The sequence below is a fragment of the Bombina bombina genome, chromosome 3, assembly GCF_027579735.1.
Source record: "Bombina bombina isolate aBomBom1 chromosome 3, aBomBom1.pri, whole genome shotgun sequence".
NCBI classification, from domain to species: Eukaryota; Metazoa; Chordata; class Amphibia; order Anura; family Bombinatoridae; genus Bombina; species Bombina bombina.
In genome coordinates, this window is record NC_069501.1 from 877,917,854 (window position 1) to 877,938,416 (window position 20,563).

At 36.3% G+C, this 20,563-nt stretch overlaps 1 protein-coding gene across 1 annotated transcript in view; it reads right to left on the reverse strand.

Annotated features, from left to right (window-relative positions):
• The window catches only part of SLITRK6 (SLIT and NTRK like family member 6), an 87,942-nt gene extending 82,635 nt beyond the window's left edge, over positions 1-5,307 (reverse strand). The window contains exon 1 of the mRNA XM_053707846.1: positions 4,908-5,307. The gene's annotated coding sequence lies outside the window, so the exon portion shown is untranslated. The remainder of the gene's footprint in view (positions 1-4,907) is intronic.
• Positions 5,308-20,563: the final 15,256 nt, after the last annotated feature.

Genomic DNA, 20,563 nt, shown 5'->3' on the forward strand with positions numbered 1-20,563 from the left:
GCTGATTACTTTGGGGCAATGCCCCGCAAAAAGCCCTTTTAAGGGCTGGTAAAAGTGCTGATTACTTTTGTAATTTAGAATAGGGTAGGGCGTTTTATTATTTTGGGGGCTTTTTTATTTTATTAGGGGGCTTAGATTAGGTGTAATTAGTTTAAACTTCTTGTAATTTTTTTTATTTTCTGTAATTTAGTGCTTGTTTTTTGTATTATAGATTAGTTTATTTAATTGTATTTTAGTTTAGCTAATTGTAGGTAATTTATTTAATTAATTTAATGATAGTGTAGTGTTAGGTGTATTTGTAACTTAGGTTAGGATTTATTTTACAGGTAATTTTGTACTTATTTTAACTAGGTAGCTATTAAATAGTTCTTAACTATTTAATAGCTATTGTACCTGGTTAAAATAAATACAAAGTTGCCTGTAAAATAAATATAAATCCTAAAATAGCTACAATGTAATTGTTATTTATATTGTAGCTATATTAGGGTTTATTTTCTAGGTAAGTATTTAGTTTTAAATAGGATTAATTTATTTAATTATAGGAATATTATTTCGTTTAATTTAAATTATATTTATGTTAGGGGGGTGTTAGGGTTAGACTTAGGTTTAGGGGTTAATACATTTATTATAGTAGTGGCGATGTTGCGGGAGGGAGATTAGGGGTTAATAATTGTAGGTAGGTGGCGGCGATGTTAGGGAGGGCAGATTAGGGGTTAATACAATTTATTATAGTGTTTGCGAGGCAGGAGTGCAGCGGTTTAGGGGTTAATACATTTATTATTGTGGCGGCGAGATCCGGTCGGCAGATTAGGGGTTAATAATTGCAGTTATGTAGTGGCGACGTGGGGGGGGGGCAGATTAGGGATTAATAAATATAATATAGGTGTCGGCGATGTTAGGGGCAGCAGATTAGGGGTTCATAGGGATAATGTAGGTTGCGGCGGTGTCCGGTCGGCAGATTAGGGGTTAAATTTTTTTATTATAGTGGCTGCGATGTGTGGGGGCCTCGGTTTAGGGGTACATAGGTAGTTTATGGGTGTTAGTGTACTTTGTAGCACAGTAGTTAGGAGCTTTATATTCCCGCGTTAGCCCATAAAGCTCTTAACTACTGACTTTTTTTGTTGGTAGGGTTCTTGTCGGTAGAGGGTCTACCGCTCACTTGTTCCAAGACTCCAAATACCAGCGTTAGGCAGATCCCATAGAAAAGATAGGATACGCAATTGACGCAAGGGGATCTGTGGTAGCCTGGAGTCACGGTAAGGAAGTGAGCGGTTGACCCTTTCCTGGCTGACTCTAAATACCAGCGGGCGGTAAAAAGCAGCGTTAGGACCCTTTAACGCTGCTTTTGACGGCTGACGCAGAACTCTAAATCTAGGTGTAAGTACTTAAAGGGATACTAAACACAATTTCTTTCATGATTCAGATAGAGCATGCAATTTTAAAAAACTTTCTATTTTACTCCTATTATCATTTTTCTTTGTTGGTATCTTTATTTCATAAAGCAGGACTGTAAGCTTAAAAGTCGTACTATTTGTGGTTCAGAACCCTGGGTATCGCTTGCTGATTGGTGGCTACATTTATCAACCAATCAGCAAGCGCTACCCAGGTGCTGAACCAAAGATGGGTAGACTTGTAAGCTTACATTCCTGCTTTTTCAAATAAAGATACCAAGAGAACAAAGAAAATGATAATAGGAGTAAATTAGAAAGTTGATTAAAATTGAATGCTCTATCTGAATCATGAAAAAAAGAAGAAAGAAATTGGGTTCAGTATCCCTTTAACAAAACTAAAACGCTTACCCCAGCAAACTGCTTGCTTTTTGGGCATAGACTACTTTCTTTTTTTTCTTCTTTTTTTTCTGTGTTTTTCACTCACCACAAGTTTAGTGGCCTGTAGTGGTGGTTAGAAAAACTGCATCTCTTTAACAAACTACGCTAAAATTTGATTCTACTTGAGCATCAGTGGGCCCTCTAAAATGTTGGGCCTGGTCGCAGTGGGGACCCCTTAAACCTTGTAGTTATGCCCCTGGCAGCAACCCATCCCCACAACCAAAAATACAAATTAGTTAACATAAAAATGCATTGTAACAAGGGCTGTGAACAAAGCATGCATGAATATCACATCACACTATTGAGACTAAAGGCATCGGAAGCTAGGAAACACCACAACTTGCATCCACATGACATCATCATGCTGATGTCATTACAATTTCCTACCTTCCTCCTTGCTTATCCTAGGAGACAAAATACAAACAATGGCAGGTTTACAGTACAAACAAAAGCAGCTATAAAACAGTGTAAGACACTATTCTGTGCAGAAAAACAGTTTAGACTTCAAAAAAGTGAATACATAAAGCATTTTAAAAGCACCACATTTGCATATGATAACAACAATTTCTTAAAATAACTTGCCAAAGCTTGAAAAGGTACAACAGAAAGAAAGGGGCATATGCATATGTATGCAGACACATTATCTTGACAATTACTAGAAATATAAGAAGCATACAATGGCAAGTTGTATTCCAGGGAAGAACTATATCATTAGCATAGGCACTACGTACAATAGAGAGAAAACATATATAATCAGTAAGCTAGAGCACCTCTAACTTAACCTTGACTACGTTCTGATGCATTAAAACACACTCTGACAAACAGTAATACTTTATACAGACACTAGTAAAATCCCAAGGTTAATCTCATGTGTGCAGGGATGACTGTATTTTGAGACCACTTTTAAAGTTAGAGGTGGTGTTCCCCGGTAATGGCCATGAAGGCTGGACTCTCTCAATTATGAGGGTACTATACAGGGCAGGGACAAGTTTTTTTTCTTCTTTTGTTCAAATCATCAAATATTCCAGGCTAGTGCAAAGTTTTATGTCAACCTAACATTCTAAATACATGGAAACTGCACTGTCTCAGTCATTATGGGGAGTGGTATAGAATGTGTCAGGATTCTAGGAATATCCACTAGTACTGATATGTTTCCATGAGAGAAAACTCTGATTTCTCCCCAATGATACACATATTGTGAGGTCCCTATGTACCAGCATCTTGAATATTATACTGTTCTCCAATAGATAAAATGAATATACACATACTGATCTTGCCAGCTGGGTGTGAATGCATAATGCTGTATGAAAGCTGTGGCCAAGGGAAATGTTGAAAAGAATGATTTTGGTTGCAAGGGTCCACAATAATAATGGGAATGTCCTTTTCTTTCTCTATTACAGACTTAATTAATTTAGGAATGTTTCTTAACTCTCAATCCTTAAATACATCTAATAAGCTACATTAAAAGAATGTCCTGTCTATGATCCATTGATCATCCCTAACTGTTACGATTTAATAAGGGTATCTGAGGACTGGACATGAGAAACATTGATCTATGGTGACTGTGTGACCCTAAAACAACCTTGCCATTAGATGTTTGGTGGAGTGTCTCAGAAGAAGGCAAAAGCTTATTTAGAAAAATATATAGATATTGAACCCTTTTGAAATGGTACCTTGCAATAAAGCACAATACTGCATGATCATAAAAGTGTGTGTGTATTGTGTGTGTGAGAAAGAGAGAGTGTGTGTTATGTGTGTGTTCAATATGTATTTCAGATTCACTGTAAACATATAAATATCTCAAGCTATCCTAAGCCAGCAGCATGGTGTGCACTTATTAATGTATTTACTAATGCTGTTGACATTTTAGTTCCTGCCAAAACAAAGAGCAGGGTCATGTTTTAACAGGACAGACTTAAGTACCTGGTTATTGAAAAGGAAAAAACCCTGCTATTATGGGTATCCAGGCTCACTAAAATCTGATGTTTGAATGTTACCTACTTATAATTAATGTAGAAAATATTCAGTAATAAATGAAAATTATAAAAAAACAAAAAACTTTTTTTAGATATATTTTTAGCAAAAGATTAACCATAAGTCATTTGTATACTTTGTTTCCTCCTTCTGCAGAACATTCAAGTTCTTACAATGTTTTTTAATTTGTAGCCATGACTACACATTTATTATATTAATAATAAACAAACTACAGATGATATATTTTAGATATTTTAGTTGTTTCATAATGGGTTGATAATATGTAACCAAAATATTTATGCAAAACATAAAAGAGAGTTATCTGTAGCCATGCAGCTTATCCCATGCAAATGCATTCTTTGCCATTTTTGTTTTAACTCTGGCAAAAGAATAAAACACTAGAGGATAATAAAAAGCTAAACAATTAACAAAAACACACGCAAAATATACTCAATAAGCAGTTCCTCAATATACTTCGTGGAGGGACAGGGTATGCTTTAAACTTGAGCCAAACATATATAATTAATTATATTGCATATGTTTTTTATAGAAGTTGTCATTAGAATTTGTCCTACAGCACTCATTCAGCTAAATGCTTTTAAAGCCAAGTGTTAGATTCTGAGGATTTTTTAATCAAAGCTTTCATCGTTTATCTTTTAATTGGCAAACTGCATAATTTCTTGGGACTAAGAAATTGTGTTGCTGCATGATAGTTTACCTGTTAATTTAGCTTTTTATTTTATACTTTGAAACTGCGGTATCTACTGTCAAAATGTCAAAATTTAAATGTTATAAACTGCAATGTATTCTTTAAATCATTCAATTACAATACAAAATAATCTGTATATAGTACGTTACCTACTTTTTTATTCTACAATTATTCTCTTTAAATTTAACAAATGAGCAATTGATAGTTTAAGCATTAGCAAAGTACAGCAATTAAGCAAAAGTAGATCAATGACATTAACTTAATGCAAACATCAATCACATTGTATAAATAAAGTCTCAATAACTAGACCATATAAATTAATGAAGTCATAACTAGAACATACAATTCTGCATTTTACTTCTACGTTAGTGCATTACAAGAGAGAAGTCTCTTACCTGTGAAGAACGAACCCCAGCTATTTCTTCATTCAAAACTAATAACTATTAGTTACAGTGACTAATATCTGGCGTCTTTTAGAGCAAATCCTTTAACAAGTAAGCACATTCTTATTCAGAATGTAGTCTTTCTGCATGCTCCAACATACTCTTTGGCCCCAGATGCATGTAATTATAACAGGGGATGAAGAATGAGGATTTCACTGTACATTTCCAAACAACATGCAGAAAAGGCCACCCAGTAATAATAATAAAAAAAAAATTCTAAATTAAATTACAGAGCTCTATTAGCTCAGCTAATATAATTTTATTCTGGCACATTTAACCACTTGCAAGCCGTTTTGCTGCAAATAAACATATTTGTGAGCTGAACTTCCTCAGAGCTCCAGATGCAATGTCTTTTGCTCTCATTCCTTTCTTTCTAGTCTTTCTTGTTAGCTCAGATTACTATTAGTCAGATTGCCAGGAGCATGGATGTAGGCGTAAACGCAGAGATTTCTTGCCTTTTTTTCAACAGCATTTCAAGCCCTTCCCCTTCAGTGAGTGCAAGTGTCAATTTACTCTACATTCAACTCCACCTTGCAGTCCGACTGCCTCACTGCTTCTGCATGTTCGTGAGAAGCACAAAAAGAGGAAAAGAACTTGTTTGTAAAAACAACTAGAAAGACCAGGAGTGGTTCATGATTCAAATACCAATTTTGCAGAAAATTACTAAGTGCTATTGTGAACATGTGGTGTTATTACTAAGTGCACTACACAAAAAAATGCAAAGTAATGACATTATGTTTTTAAAACGGATTTAGAGCTTGATAACAATCACTGCAGAAATGACATGGTATTGGTCACTGATACTGGGATTTGCTGTTGCCACATCCACAGCTTAGGCTTTTGTGTCATTATTGCTGATGGATTTGTAGCAATGGGACAAACACGGAATCAATTCTGCTTATGTGGTAACAAAAATAAATACTTTAGTCTGAACAGGTAAAAACACATTCACAAAGCTTGTATTAGACTAATATTTTGACCATTTAGATACCCAGATACATATGTGTAAAAGTAATAGATGATGATCTCACATTCCGGTGTAATTTTATATGTACTTAAAGGGACAATAAAGTCAAAATTAAAATTCCATGATTCTGATAATGCATGCAATATTTTTTTTAAAAACAAAACGTTACAACTTGCTTTTTCTCTTGTTATTCTTTTTTTAAAAGCATACCTAGGTAGGCTCAGAAGCAACAATGCATTAATGGAAGTTGGCTGCTAATTGGTGGCTGGCTGCACATATATGCCTTTTGTCATTGACTCACCTGATGTGTTCAGCTAGCACCAAAGAGTAAATGTGCTCTGACAACAAAGGATACCAAGTGAATGAAGCAAATTCAATAATAGAAGTACATTGGAAAGTTGTTTAACTTGTGCATGTTTTATCCAAATTATGAAAGAAAGAAATGTGGGTTTCATGTCCCTTTAATACATCAGCTGAAGCAACCTGTGGTTTGCTGAGCTTTAGAGGGATCTTCCTGATTTTCCTAAAGCAAGCAAAGCAGATAAATGTTTAATAAAGTATCTAGTGGGGTCACGCTGAGTGTGTGCAGCTACCTGATGGTGGATGAACAAGATATTTCCATTCCTACCTAAGGTGAAGTAACAGAAACATGCTAGGTATTGACACTGCATGAGAAAGAGAATGAGAACAGTGTCTTACGTGTAGATAAGTCACAATGAATCACCATCTGTTGTAAAATTAAAGGGACATGAAACCCAATTTTTTTATTTCATGATTCAGACAGAGCATGGAGTTTTAAGGAACCTACTAATTTACTGCTATCATCAATTTTTCTTCGTTCTCTAAGTATCTTTATTTTAAAAATAGGAATGTAAGCTTAGGAGCGGATCATTTTTGGTTCAGCACCTGGGTAGCGTTTGCTAAATGTAACCACCAATCAGCAAAACATTTTTGGGTTTAATATCCCTTTAACTTCCTATTCTTGGTATTATTTGTTGAAAAGTATAGCTAGAAAGGTTCAAGAGCAACAATGCACCACTGGGAGCTAACTGCTGATTGATGGCTTATTTTAACTATGTGTTTAATCCCTTTGAAGAGGTTAAACATGGTCATATGCAGGCAATAATGCAGTAATGAAATGCTCTAACAAATTGTAGCATTTTCTTTGCACTTTTATGTCCCTTTAAACGGTAACAGATTGAAAAGAAAATTAATTCAGTAATAAATATAACAGAGGAAATTGAAAGAGACATAGAAGAGAGACATTAAAGAGGTATAAGAGCCTCAGCATAAGCTTTTAACACTTTTTGCAATGTAAAACAGTTTAAAAATGGTCCTTTTTATTATAGGGACACTGTACTCTAGATTATTTTTTTTTGCATAAATGTTTTATAGATGATCCATTTATAAAACCCATCTGGGAGTGTTTTTGTAACAATTTATAGTTTTGCTTATTTTTATTAATAACATTGTGCTGATTTTCAGACTCCTAACCAAGTAACACAGTATCAGATGTAGGGGCATATCTATCAAGCTCTGTACGGAGCCTGAAGCCCTGTGTTTCTGGCAAGCCTTCAGGCTCGCCAGAAACACCAATTATGAAGCATTGGTCTAAAGACTGTTGCTCCATAACCTGTCCGCCTGCTCTGAGCAGGCGGACAGACATTGCCGCAATTCAACCCAATCGAGTATGATCGGGTTGATTCACACCCCCCTGCTGGTGGCCGATTGGCCGCAAATCTGCAGAGCACAAGAGCTGCTGGTGCAATGCTGAATACGGAGAGCGTATTGCTTTCTGCATTCAGCGAGGTCTGTCGGACCTGATCCGCACTGTCGGATCAGGTCCGACAGATCTTTGTTAAATAGGCCCCGTAGACTCAAGTCTACAGACCCCAGCTTGCTCCTGTTTGTTTAATGGTTCCTTTCATATACATGGGAGGGGGTGTCTGCTCTTTCTGCACTCTCAGACTCTTTCACTGGGTGTCCCAGCCTAACCTCATCAACACAGTGCTAAGCTGGGAACTTCCAAGTATGTTTTTAAAAGGTTTTATACTGGATTTTTAGATCAGTATTTGCACATATGTTTCTTTATAGTAGTGTGTTTTACATGCAATTATATGAAAATTGGTGTATACTCCAAGACCAGCAACTTTTGCACATTCTCAGAGCTGATCTGAACTGGAGCTGACTGGTGCCTACACACAGCACACTTGCTTACCTGTCAATCATCCTAATGCTTATAAATCAGATATATATTTTAAAACTGTGCATGCTGTCATATGCAATATTTTGTTTTAGCCAAAACTTTTTGCTTGCAAGTACCAGACAAAATCCCTGTATTGTTGCTCCATCCCCTTTTTATACTGCTCAAATTGTTATTCAGTTAAAGTAACAAGATGGTATAGAATCATTAAGCTGTTGTTACCAGTTCTCAGTAAAAATTTGTAATAATCTGCAGACAGACTTCTTCACAGAAAGGGTGTCTGATTCATAGAATAAAGTTCCATTAGAGAATATAAAGTGAAATACTGTGGAGAACTTCAAGAATGCCTGGGATAAGAATAGTGCTATTCTACAAATAAATTAAGCTTATACTTTATAGGATATATATATATATATATATATATATATATCTTAACTAAAATCATACAGATACATGCACAGCTCCAAACTCACAAATACTCAGACAACTGTTTCAAACTAACACACAATAGAGGCACATAACTTACAGGGAAAAAGCTTTGTACTTACTGTTATATCTCTTGTGGCAGGTGTAATGCAACCGGATATGCTTCTGAGCCTGTTATATACATTGAATTCTGGGAAAAATGTTATTCAGAAACACATCCCTAGAGCCTTTCATTTGAAAATATTGCATTGTATAGCGCACACCCCCTTAGACAATGTCCCCTCTCCCTGACACATTGTAGGACTTTCAAATAGATCATAATGACACATATGTCTTGGAACTGTCACTTAAAATACACAATATTTCAGTACCCATTCCATGAGCATTTCAATTAATTCTGTGATTCATATTTTGTTACTTCCTAATGCAACATTCTAATAAATGTTCCTTAAGATACTTTAATGGTTGTATTAAAATATGAAAGTCATAATTATGATATTCCAATGCCACTAAACTAACACTACACATTGGCTAAATGTGACAAATTATTTTGCATTCCAAATAGAAAATTATTACTTTGCTACATTGTTGTGCTTGTGAAATGTCTTCACAAACAAGCTTTATATGCAAACAATGTTCCTTACAAAGTTCTTGATATTTGCAGTATGCGGAATCATTGAAAATCTTTACCTAAAATGATTTAATTTCCAAAATATTAAATAAAAATATAGCTTACATTCTCAGAATTTTTTATATTTTCATTTGGAAGAAGAGTCATAAGGGTTAATTTATTAAAGTCTGGTGGACATGATATCCTTTAGCGTAACATGTCCGCCAGACATCGCTGAATGCGGACAGCATACGGTGCCCGTATTCAGCATTGCACAAGCAGTTCTAGTGAACTGGTTGTGCAATACCGCCCCCTGCAGTTTTGTGGCCAATTGGCCGCTAGCAGGGGGTGTCAATCAGCCAGATCGTATAGGATCGGGCAGATTGCTGTTCGCCGCCGCAGAGGTGGCTTATGAGTTAAGGAACAGCGGTCTAATGACCGCTGCTTCTTAACTCCTGTTTCCGGCGAGCCTAAAGGCTCACACGGAAACAGGGTGAATTGGCCCAATTCGGCCAATAATAAATTGACCCCATAGACTCAGAACAAGCCTATTTTTTCATTTTGCATGGTCTGTCAGTCTGTCATGGTTGCTTTCCATTCCCAGTCCGGCACTTATTGTATTGCAGAATCTTATCACCTCTCAAGTAAACTATTGACAGATATGTAGCAGAACTAGGCGTGTGAAGTCTGAAGTGTGCAATTTCACTTCTCTGAACTTAAACCCCCCACGATTTTCAGAGTTGAAGGGACAGTATGCACGATGTAATGACATTTCATGCAATCATCCAATAGATAATTTCATATCAGCAGATCATGAACATTATTAGAACATTATTAGAACCTTGTTTGCTGCAGTCCCTTTTCAATTGCTAAACTCCAGTCACCACTTTCCTTATTTGGCTGAGCCAATGCAGACTTGCATCATGTGAAAACAGGGGTACTCATTGACTTTATGTTATCCAAATCTTTATTTTTTTTAATCAGCAAAAAAGATAAGATAAAGTGAAGAGTAGGGACGTATATATGTGGCAATGCTAGGCTTCTAAAAGATAACATGCTCTTTCAGTTTTCAGGACTAGAAAATTCTCGATGTAAGGAAAGAAGGGGGGTCAAATAAATGATAAAATTGTATTGCAAAGTTATTTTACTATGTATAACTAAACCTTTTTTTATAACTATCTAAAGCCTAGATTTAGAGTTTTGTCGGTAAGGACCCGCGTAGCTAACGCCAGCTTTTTTCTGGCCGCACCATAAAAATAACTCTGGTATTGAGAGTCCACATAAAGGCTGCGTTAGGCTCCAAAAAAGGAGCGTAGAGCATTTTTAACGCAGCTTCAACTCTCGATACCAGAGTTGCTTACGCAAGCGGCCAGCCTCAAAAACGTGCTCGTGCACGATTCCCCCATAGAAAACAATGGGGCTGTTTGAGCTGAAAAAAAACCTAACACCTGCAAAAAAGCCGCGTTCAGCTCCTAACGCAGCCCCATTGTTTGCTATGGGGAAACACTTCCTACGTCTGCACCTAACACTCTAACATGTACCCCGAGTCTAAACACCCCTAACCTTACACTTATTAACCCCTATTCTGCCGCCCCCGCTATCGCTGACCCCTGCATATTATTATTAACCCCTAATCTGCCGCTCCGTAAACCGCCGCTACTTACATTATCCTTATGTACCCCTAATCTGCTGCCCTAACATCGCCGACCCCTATATTATATTTATTAACCCCTAATCTGCCCCCCACAACGTCGCCTCCACCTGCCTACACTTATTAACCCCTAATCTGCCGAGCGGACCTGAGCGCTACAATAATAAAGTTATTAACCCCTAATCCGCCTCACTAACCCTATAATAAATAGTCACAAAGATGATAATGTCCACAGCACTCCAAATGACAAATTCTTTTATTTCAGGACACAATAAAACAGCAACGTTTCGGGATTAATTTCCCTTAATCATGCATGGGTTAATACTGTGATGTGTGAACTTTTATACCCCGTGTATTGGCGCCAAATGGCAATTTTTTCATCACTTAATGCCTCTCTGACACCATCTAGTGGTGACCACATGTATAACTATACAACATTAAAACAGATATATTAAAAACAAAGAAAGAGTTACAAAGTTGTTACACTATTGGTACTGAATAATGCTACATATATAAAACATATTATGTGTGCACATACTGTGTATCTTTTTTGAAATTAACCGCATATTGAGGGTTTTCTACGTTTATCTCAATTTTACTTTTTTTTACAGGTATACAGACATATCCAACTCTTTATTTAACCCTTTAGGAATCATGGTTTCCAATTTATGTATCCACCAAGATTCTCTTTGTTTGAGAACTTTCTCCCTGTCCAGCCCGTTTCTCTGAGTTTTTACATGATCTATAACTTGCCACCTCATCTGGCTAATGTTGTGCCCCTTTGTAATAAAGTGGCTTGACACTGGTGCTTCAGTATTGCCACAATGTATATTAGAGCGATGTTGGCTCATTCTGTCTTTCACCTTGCGAGTAGTCTCACCAATATAGAACAAAGAACATGGGCATTTAATAAGATATACCACGTGAGTGGTATCACATGTATAATAGCCATTGATTTCATATTTTGTACCTTTATATGGGTGGTGACATTTTTTTCCTTTTATTATAGAACTGCAACTCATACAGTTAAGACAGGGATATGAGCCTAAGTTTTTCTTGGTGATGCAGGACTGTATACTAATTTTACTAGGGCCCACATCAGATTTTACCAAGTGGTCCCTTAAGTTTTTTACTCTCCTGTAAGCTATGAGTGGGGGGTTCTTGAATATGGATACCTTCTCATTGCAGTCCCTCAGCACATGCCAATGCTTACGTATGCTTTTTGAAACTTCTTTGCTGAGTGGACTGTATTGAGAAATGAATACCATTCTATTATCCTTGTCTTTAGGGTTACTCATTACTTGTTTTCTTTGAAAAATATCAATTTTCTTTTCTTCAATTAATTTTTTTGGATAGCCTCTATTCAAAAATTTATTGGACATCTCCTCAATCCTCAGATTGCATTTCTGTTCATTGCTCACAATTCTCTTTACTCTGAGCAATTGACTCTTTGGGAGTGATTCCACCAATGGCCTGGGATGAAAGCTGTCGAACCTTAATAGTGTGTTCTTGTCAGTATCTTTTGTGTATAAGTCAAATTCTAAAGTGTTACCTATTTTACTTATTCTAGTGTCTAGAAAAGTTATACTTTCTTCACTATAAGTAATAGTGAGTTCCAGGCCTTCAACAGACGAAATAACCTCCCTTACAAATTCTTCCAGGGATCCAATGCTGCCCCACCATATGCCAAAGACATCATCTATATATCTCCACCATACTGAACCAAATTGTTTAAATATATCATTTTCATAGATAAAACGTTCTTCAATTTCGTTCATGAATAAATTGGCATATGATGGGGCAACATTGGACCCCATGGCTGTGCCTCTCAGTTGCACATATCAATCATCTTGGAATAGGAAATAGTTCCAAAAGAGTATAAGTCTGAGTAAATCTTCAATAAATATGCCCTGTTTTCTTGTGCATATATTATTGTTCAAGAGATTTTTCATAACAATAGCGATGCCTGTCTCATGTTTGATACATGTATACAGACTTTTTACATCCATAGTATATAATATGTACCTATTGGACACAAATTCAAGAGATCTAGCCCTTTCTAGAAAATGGTTAGTATCCTTCACATAAGATGACATTTTGTTAACCTCTGGTTGAAAATTTTTGTCTAGAAAGATAGAAATGTTAGAATATGCTGATTGTATACTTGAGACAATGGGTCTGCCTGGGGGCCTTTTATTATGTTTGTGAATTTTTGGGACTGTATAAAAAATTGGAGTACGTGGATTTTGTACATATAAGTATTCCTTCAATTTCTTATCGATAACACCATATTTATATGCCTTATCCAATATGTGAGTTATTTCCTTTTGTATAGAAAAAATTGGATTATTGTTTAATTTTCTATACGTACTTTTATCCTGTAATTGGTTTTGAATCTCCCCAATATAATAACTTTTGTCCATAAGGACTGTGGCCCCTCCCTTATCGGCCCCTTTCAATATGAGGTTGGTTTGTCCCTTTAAAGATTTTAAAGCTTTTTTATCATCATATGAAAAGTTGGTATTAACGATTTTTTTATGCTTACTTGTTTCTTTCAATTTTGCAATATCGTTCTCTACCTAACTTTACATATGTGTTTACACTGTGTTCATTTACAATAGGGTTAAAGGTGCTGTTTTTCTTGCTTAGCCCCAATTTTCACCGGTCTACACGAGCACCCATTTCATAGAAAGTGCTGTTCCATTCTACTTTTTTCCTGCAATTCTATACTGCCTAGGAACGTGCACTTCTACGCAACCTGTATGACATGGAAAAGGACACTAATATGGGTACTGATGGTACTAGAACATTTGCTTATACAGAAATGGATGCAGCACGCATCACCACTTTGGTAAAAGGATCAAGAGATTTCTTGAAAATACAGCCCAGCGAGAATTTGGGCAAAGAATATGAACAATTGAAATTCAAGCACATGAGATGGGATCTCCACGCTACCACCTTGGCCGAAAACTACTGAGTAAAGAGAATACCCAGAGGACTCCGGATGAGTACCTGTCCTACTTTATTACGGGACAACAAAGAATATTGCATAAAAAAATCGTTAATACCAACTTTTCATATGATGATAAAAAAGCTTTAAAATCTTTAAAGGGACAAACCAACCTCATATTGAAAGGGGCCGATAAGGGAGGGGCCACAGTCCTTATGGACAAAAGTTATTATATTGGGGAGATTCAAAACCAATTACAGGATAAAAGTACGTATAGAAAATTAAACAATAATCCAATTTTTTCTATACAAAAGGAAATAACTCACATATTGGATAGGCATATAAATATGGTGTTATCGATAAGAAATTGAAGGAATACTTATATGTACAAAATCCACGTACTCCAATTTTTTATACAGTCCCAAAAATTCACAAACATAATAAAAGGCCCCCAGGCAGACCCATTGTCTCAAGTATACAATCAGCATATTCTAACATTTCTATCTTTCTAGACAAAATTTTTCAACCAGAGGTTAACAAAATGTCATCTTATGTGAAGGATACTAACCATTTTCTAGAAAGGGCTAGATCTCTTGAATTTGTGTCCAATAGGTACATATTATATACTATGGATGTAAAAAGTCTGTATACATGTATCAAACATGAGACAGGCATCGCTATTGTTATGAAAAATCTCTTGAACAATAATATATGCACAAGAAAACAGGGCATATTTATTGAAGATTTACTCAGACTTATACTCTTTTGGAACTATTTCCTATTCCAAGATGATTGGTATGTGCAATTGAGAGGCACAGCCATGGGGTCCAATGTTGCCCCATCATATGCCAATTTATTCATGAACGAAATTGAAGAACGTTTTATCTATGAAAATGATATATTTAAACAATTTGGTTCAGTATGGTGGAGATATATAGATGATGTCTTTGGCATATGGTGGGGCAGCATTGGATCCCTGGAAGAATTTGTAAGGGAGGTTAATTCGTCTGTTGAAGGCCTGGAACTCACTATTACTTATAGTGAAGAAAGTATAACTTTTCTAGACACTAGAATAAGTAAAATAGGTAACACTTTAGAATTTGACTTATACACAAAAGATACTGACAAGAACACACTATTAAGGTTCGACAGCTTTCATCCCAGGCCATTGGTGGAATCACTCCCAAAGAGTCAATTGCTCAGAGTAAAGAGAATTGTGAGCAATGAACAGAAATGCAATCTGAGGATTGAGGAGATGTCCAATAAATTTTTGAATAGAGGCTATCCAAAAAAATTAATTGAAGAAAAGAAAATTGATATTTTTTCAAAGAAAACAAGTAATGAGTAACCCTAAAGACAAGGATAATAGAATGGTATTCATTTCTCAATACAGTCCACTCAGCAAAGAAGTTTCAAAAAGCATACGTAAGCATTGGCATGTGCTGAGGGACTGCAATGAGAAGGTATCCATATTCAAGAACCCCCCACTCATAGCTCACAGGAGAGTAAAAAACTTAAGGGACCACTTGGTAAAATCTGATGTGGGCCCTAGTAAAATTAGTATACAGTCCTGCATCACCAAGAAAAACTTAGGCTCATATCCCTGTCTTAACTGTATGAGTTGCATTTCTATAATAAAAGGAAAACATTTTCACCACCCATATAAAGGTACAAAATATGAAATCAATGGCTATTATACATGTGATACCACTCACGTGGTATATCTTATTAAATGCCCATGTTCTTTGTTCTATATTGGCGAGACTACTCGCAAGGTGAAAGACAGAATGAGCCAACATCGCTCTAATATACGTTGTGGCAATACTGAAGCACCAGTGTCAAGCCACTTTATTACAAAGGGGCACAACATTAGCCAGATGAGGTGGCAAGTTATAGATCATGTAAAAACTCAGAGAAACGGGCAGGACAGGGAGAAAGTTCTCAAATAAAGATAATCTTGATGGATACATAAATTGGAAACCATGATTCCTAAAGGGTTAAATAAAGAGTTGGATATGTCTGTATACCTGTAAAAAAGTAAAATTGAGATAAACGTAGAAAACCCTCAATATGCGGTTAATTTAAAAAAGATACACAGTATTTGCACACATAATATGTTTTATATATGTAGCATTATTCAGTACCAATAGTGTAACAACTTTGTAACTCTTTCTTTGTTTTTAATATATCTGTTTTAATGTTGTATAGTTATACATGTGGTCACCACTAGATGGAGTCAGAGAGGCATTAAGTGATGAAAAAATTGCCATTTGGCGCCAATACACAGGGTATAAAAGTTCACACATCACAGTATTAACCCATGCATGATTAAGGGAAATTAATCCCGAAACGTTGCTGTTTTATTGTGTCCTGAAATAAAAGAATTTGTCATTTGGAGTGCTGTGGACATTATCATCTTTGTGACTCTTGATAGGTGAATAGTTAACCCCTAATCTGTCCTCCCTAACATCGCCGACACCTAACTTCAATTATTAACCCCTAATCTGCCGACCGGAGCTCACCGCTATTCTAATAAATGTATTAACCCCTAAAGTTAAGTCTAACCCTAACACTAACACCCCCCCTAAATTAAATATAATTTTAATCTAACTAAATTAATTAACTCTTATTAAATAAATTATTCCTATTTAAAGCTAAATACTTACCTGGAAAATAAATCCTAATATAGTTACAATATAAATTATAATTACATTGTAGCTATTTTAGGATTAATATTTATTTTACAGGCAACTTTGTAATTATTTTAACCAGGTACAATAGCTATTAAATAGTTAAGAACTATTTAATAGTTACCTAGTTAAAATAATTACAAAATTACCTGTAAAATAAATCCTAACCTAAGTTAAATTAAACCTAACACTACACTATCAATAAATTAATTAAATAAACTACCTACAATTTCCTACAATTAACCTAACACTACACTATCAATAAATTAATTAAATACAATTCCTACAAATAAATACAATTAAATAAACTAGCTAAAGCACAAAAAATAAAAAAGAACTAAGTTACAAAAAATAAAAAAATATCTACAAACATAAGAAAAATATTACAACAATTTTAAACTAATTACACCTACTCTAAGCCCCCTAATAAAACAACAAAGCCCCCCAAAATAAAAAAATGCCCTACCCTATTCTAAATTACTAAAGTTAAAAGCTCTTTTACCTTACCAGCCCTGAACAGGGCCCTTTGCGGGGCATGCCCCAAGAAGTTCAGCTCTTTTGCCTGTAAAAAAAACATACAATACCCCCCCCCCCAACATTACAACCCACCACCCACATACCCCTAATCTAACCCAAACCCCCCTTAAATAAACCTAACACTAAGCCCCTGAAGATCTTCCTACCTTATCTTCACCATACCAGGTTCACCGATCCGTCCTGAAGAGCTCCTCCGATGTCCTGATCCAAGCCCAAGCGGGGGGCTGAAGATGTCCATGATCCGGTAGAAGTCTTCATCCAAGCGGGGCAGAAGAGGTCTTCCATCCGATTGAAGTCTTCATCCAAGCGGGGCAGAAGAGATCTTCCATCCGATTGAAGTCTTCATCCAAGTGGCATCTTCTATCGACATCCATCTGGAGCGGAGCGGAAGCATCCTGAAGACCTCCGACACGGAACATCCATCCTGGCCGACGAATGAACGACGAATGACGGTTCCTTTAAATGACGTCATCCAAGATGGCGTCCCTCGAATTCCGATTGGCTGATAGGATTCTATCAGCCATTCGGAATTAAGGTAGGAATATTCTGATTGGCTGATGGAATCAGCCAATCAGAATCAAGTTCAATCCGATTGGCTGATCCAATCAGCCAATCAGATTGAGCTCGCATTCTATTGGCTGTTCCGATCAGCCAATAGAATGCAAGCTAAATCTGATTGGCTGATTCCATCAGCCAATCAGAATATTCCTACCTTAATTCCGATTGGCTGATAGAATCCTATCAGCCAATTGGAATTCGAGGGACGCCATCTTGGATGACGTCATTTAAAGGAACCGTCATTCGTCGTTCTGTAGTCGGCCAGGATGGATGTTCCGCGTCGGAGGTCTTCAGGATGCTGCCGCTCCGCTCCAGATGGATGTCGATAGAAGATGCCGCCTGGATGAAGACTTCAATCGGATGGAAGACCTCTTCTGCCCCGCTTGGATGAAACTTCAATCGGATTGAAGACCTCTTCTGCCCCGCTTGGATGAAGACTTCTACCGGATCATGGACATCTTCAGCCCCCCGCTTGGGCTTGGATCAGGACATCGGAGGAGCTCTTCAGGACGGATCGGTGAACCTGGTATGGTGAAGATAAGGTAGGAAGATCTTCAGGGGCTTATTGTTAGGTTTATTTAAGGGGGGTTTGGGTTAGATTAGGGGTATGTGGGTGGTGGGTTTTAATGTTGGGGGGGGTATTGTATGTTTTTTTTACAGGCAAAAGAGCTGAACTTCTTGGGGCATGCCCCGCAAAGGGCCCTGTTCAGGGCTGGTAAGTTAAAAGAGCTTTTAACTTTAGTAATTTAGAAAAGGGTAGGGCATTTTTTATTTTGGGGGGCTTTTGTTGTTTTATTAGGGGGCTTAGAGTAGGTGTAATTAGTTTAAAATTGTTGTAATATTTTTCTTATGTTTGTAGATATTTTTTTATTTTTTGTAACTTAGTTCTTTTTTATTTTTTTTAATTTAGTTAGTTTATTTCATTGTAGTTATTTGTATATATTGTATTTAATTAATGTATTGATAGTGTAGTGTTAGGTTTAATTGTAGGTAATTATAGGTATTTTATTTAATTAATTTAATGATAGTGTAGTGTTAGGTTTAATTGTAACTTAGGTTAGGATTTATTTTACAGGTAATTTTGTAATTATTTTAACTAGGTAACTATTAAATAGTTCTTAACTATTTAATAGCTATTGTACCTGGTTAAAATAATTACAAAGTTGCCTGTAAAATAAATATTAATCCTAAAATAGCTACAATGTAATTATAATTTATATTGTAGCTATATTAGGGTTTATTTTACAGGTAAGTATTTAGCTTTAAATAGAAATAATTTATTTAATAAGAGTTAATTAATTTCGTTAGATTAAAATTATATTTAATTTAGGGGGGTGTTAGTGTTAGGGTTAGACTTAGCTTTAGGGGTTAATACATTTATTAGAATAGCGGTGAGCTCCGGTCGGCAGATTAGGGGTTAATAATTGAAGTTAGGTGTCGGCGATGTTAGGGAGGGCAGATTAGGGGTTAATACTATTTATTATAGGGTTAGTGAGGCGGATAGGGGTTAATAACTTTATTATAGTAGCGCTCAGGTCCGCTCGGCAGATTAGGAGTTAATAAGTGTAGGCAGGTGGAGGTGACGTTGTGGGGGGCAGATTAGGGGTTAATAAATATAATATAGGGGTCGGCGGTGTTAGGGGCAGCAGATTAGGGGTACATAAGGATAACGTAGGTGGCGGCGCTTTGCGGTCGGCAGATTAGGGGTTAATAAGTGTAGGTAGCTGGCAGCGACGTTGTGGGGGGCAGGTTAGGGGTTAATAAATATAATATAGGGGTCGGCGGTGTTAGGGGCAGCAGATTAGGGGTACATAAGGATAACGTAGTTGGCGGTCGGCAGATTAGGGGTTAAAAAAATTTAATCGAGTGGCGGCGATGTGGGGGGACCTCGGTTTAGGGGTACATAGGTAGTTTATGGGTGTTAGTGTACTTTAGAGTACAGTAGTTAAGAGCTTTATAAACCGGCGTTAGCCCAGAAAGCTCTTAACTACTGACTTTTTTCCTGCGGCTGGAGTTTTGTCGTTAGATTTCTAACGCTCACTTCAGCCACGACTCTAAATACCGGAGTTAGAAAAATCCCATTGAAAAGATAGGATACCCAATTTACGTAAGGGGATCTGCGGTATGGAAAAGTCGCGGCTGAAAAGTGAGCGTTAGACCCTTTTTTGAGTGACTCCAAATACCAGAGTTAGCCTAAAACCAGCGTTAGGAGCCTCTAACGCTGGTTTTCACGGCTAACGCCAAACTCCAAATCTAGGCCTAAGTGTTTACTTCCTCTTTAAATTAAAGGAAAAGGGAGACAAAATAAATACTGAAAGGGCATTGCAGTTTTATTTTCTATACATAATTACACCTTTTTTTGTTGTTGCAATCTCAAAGTGTCACTTTAAAAAAAAAAAAAAAATATGGAACAGGTTTAATTAATATTTTCTAGGTTTGTAATTATTGGCTGTACCACAAATTAAATTTAGAATGATTGTGAGATGCAGACATAACAAACTAGATTTCGTATGAACCTTGTTTTAAAACTACATAAGAAAGCATAATGCATTGTGTAACAGTGCCGGCAGCAATATAATAAGTAAACAACCATGTGACTATACAAGAGATATAACACATTGTAAATAACACAAACATTAGCCACACCATGAAAACAAATCCATAGCACACTAGCCATTGTTTAACATCCTCTATAAATTCTATAAAACGTAAAATTAAAATAAAAAGTAGTATTCAGTATAACTTAAAGAGACAGTTAGGTCAAACTGAAATGTGCATGTTTTCATTTAAATTTAAATTATAAGCATTTTGGAATTTACTTCTATTAGAAAAAATGCTTCTAGTAAAAGTAATCAATGTTTCAGTGGCATACGTACATGTGCTCTGTGTGTCTTGAGGGTTCAAGCTATCGGGAAAACAACCTTTAATGTTAGTGCCCTATATCCTGTTCACTAGGCTTAAAGGGACTTAAAACAGGTTGAGATCTGTGCATAAAAAAATGTTTAAAAATTGCTGG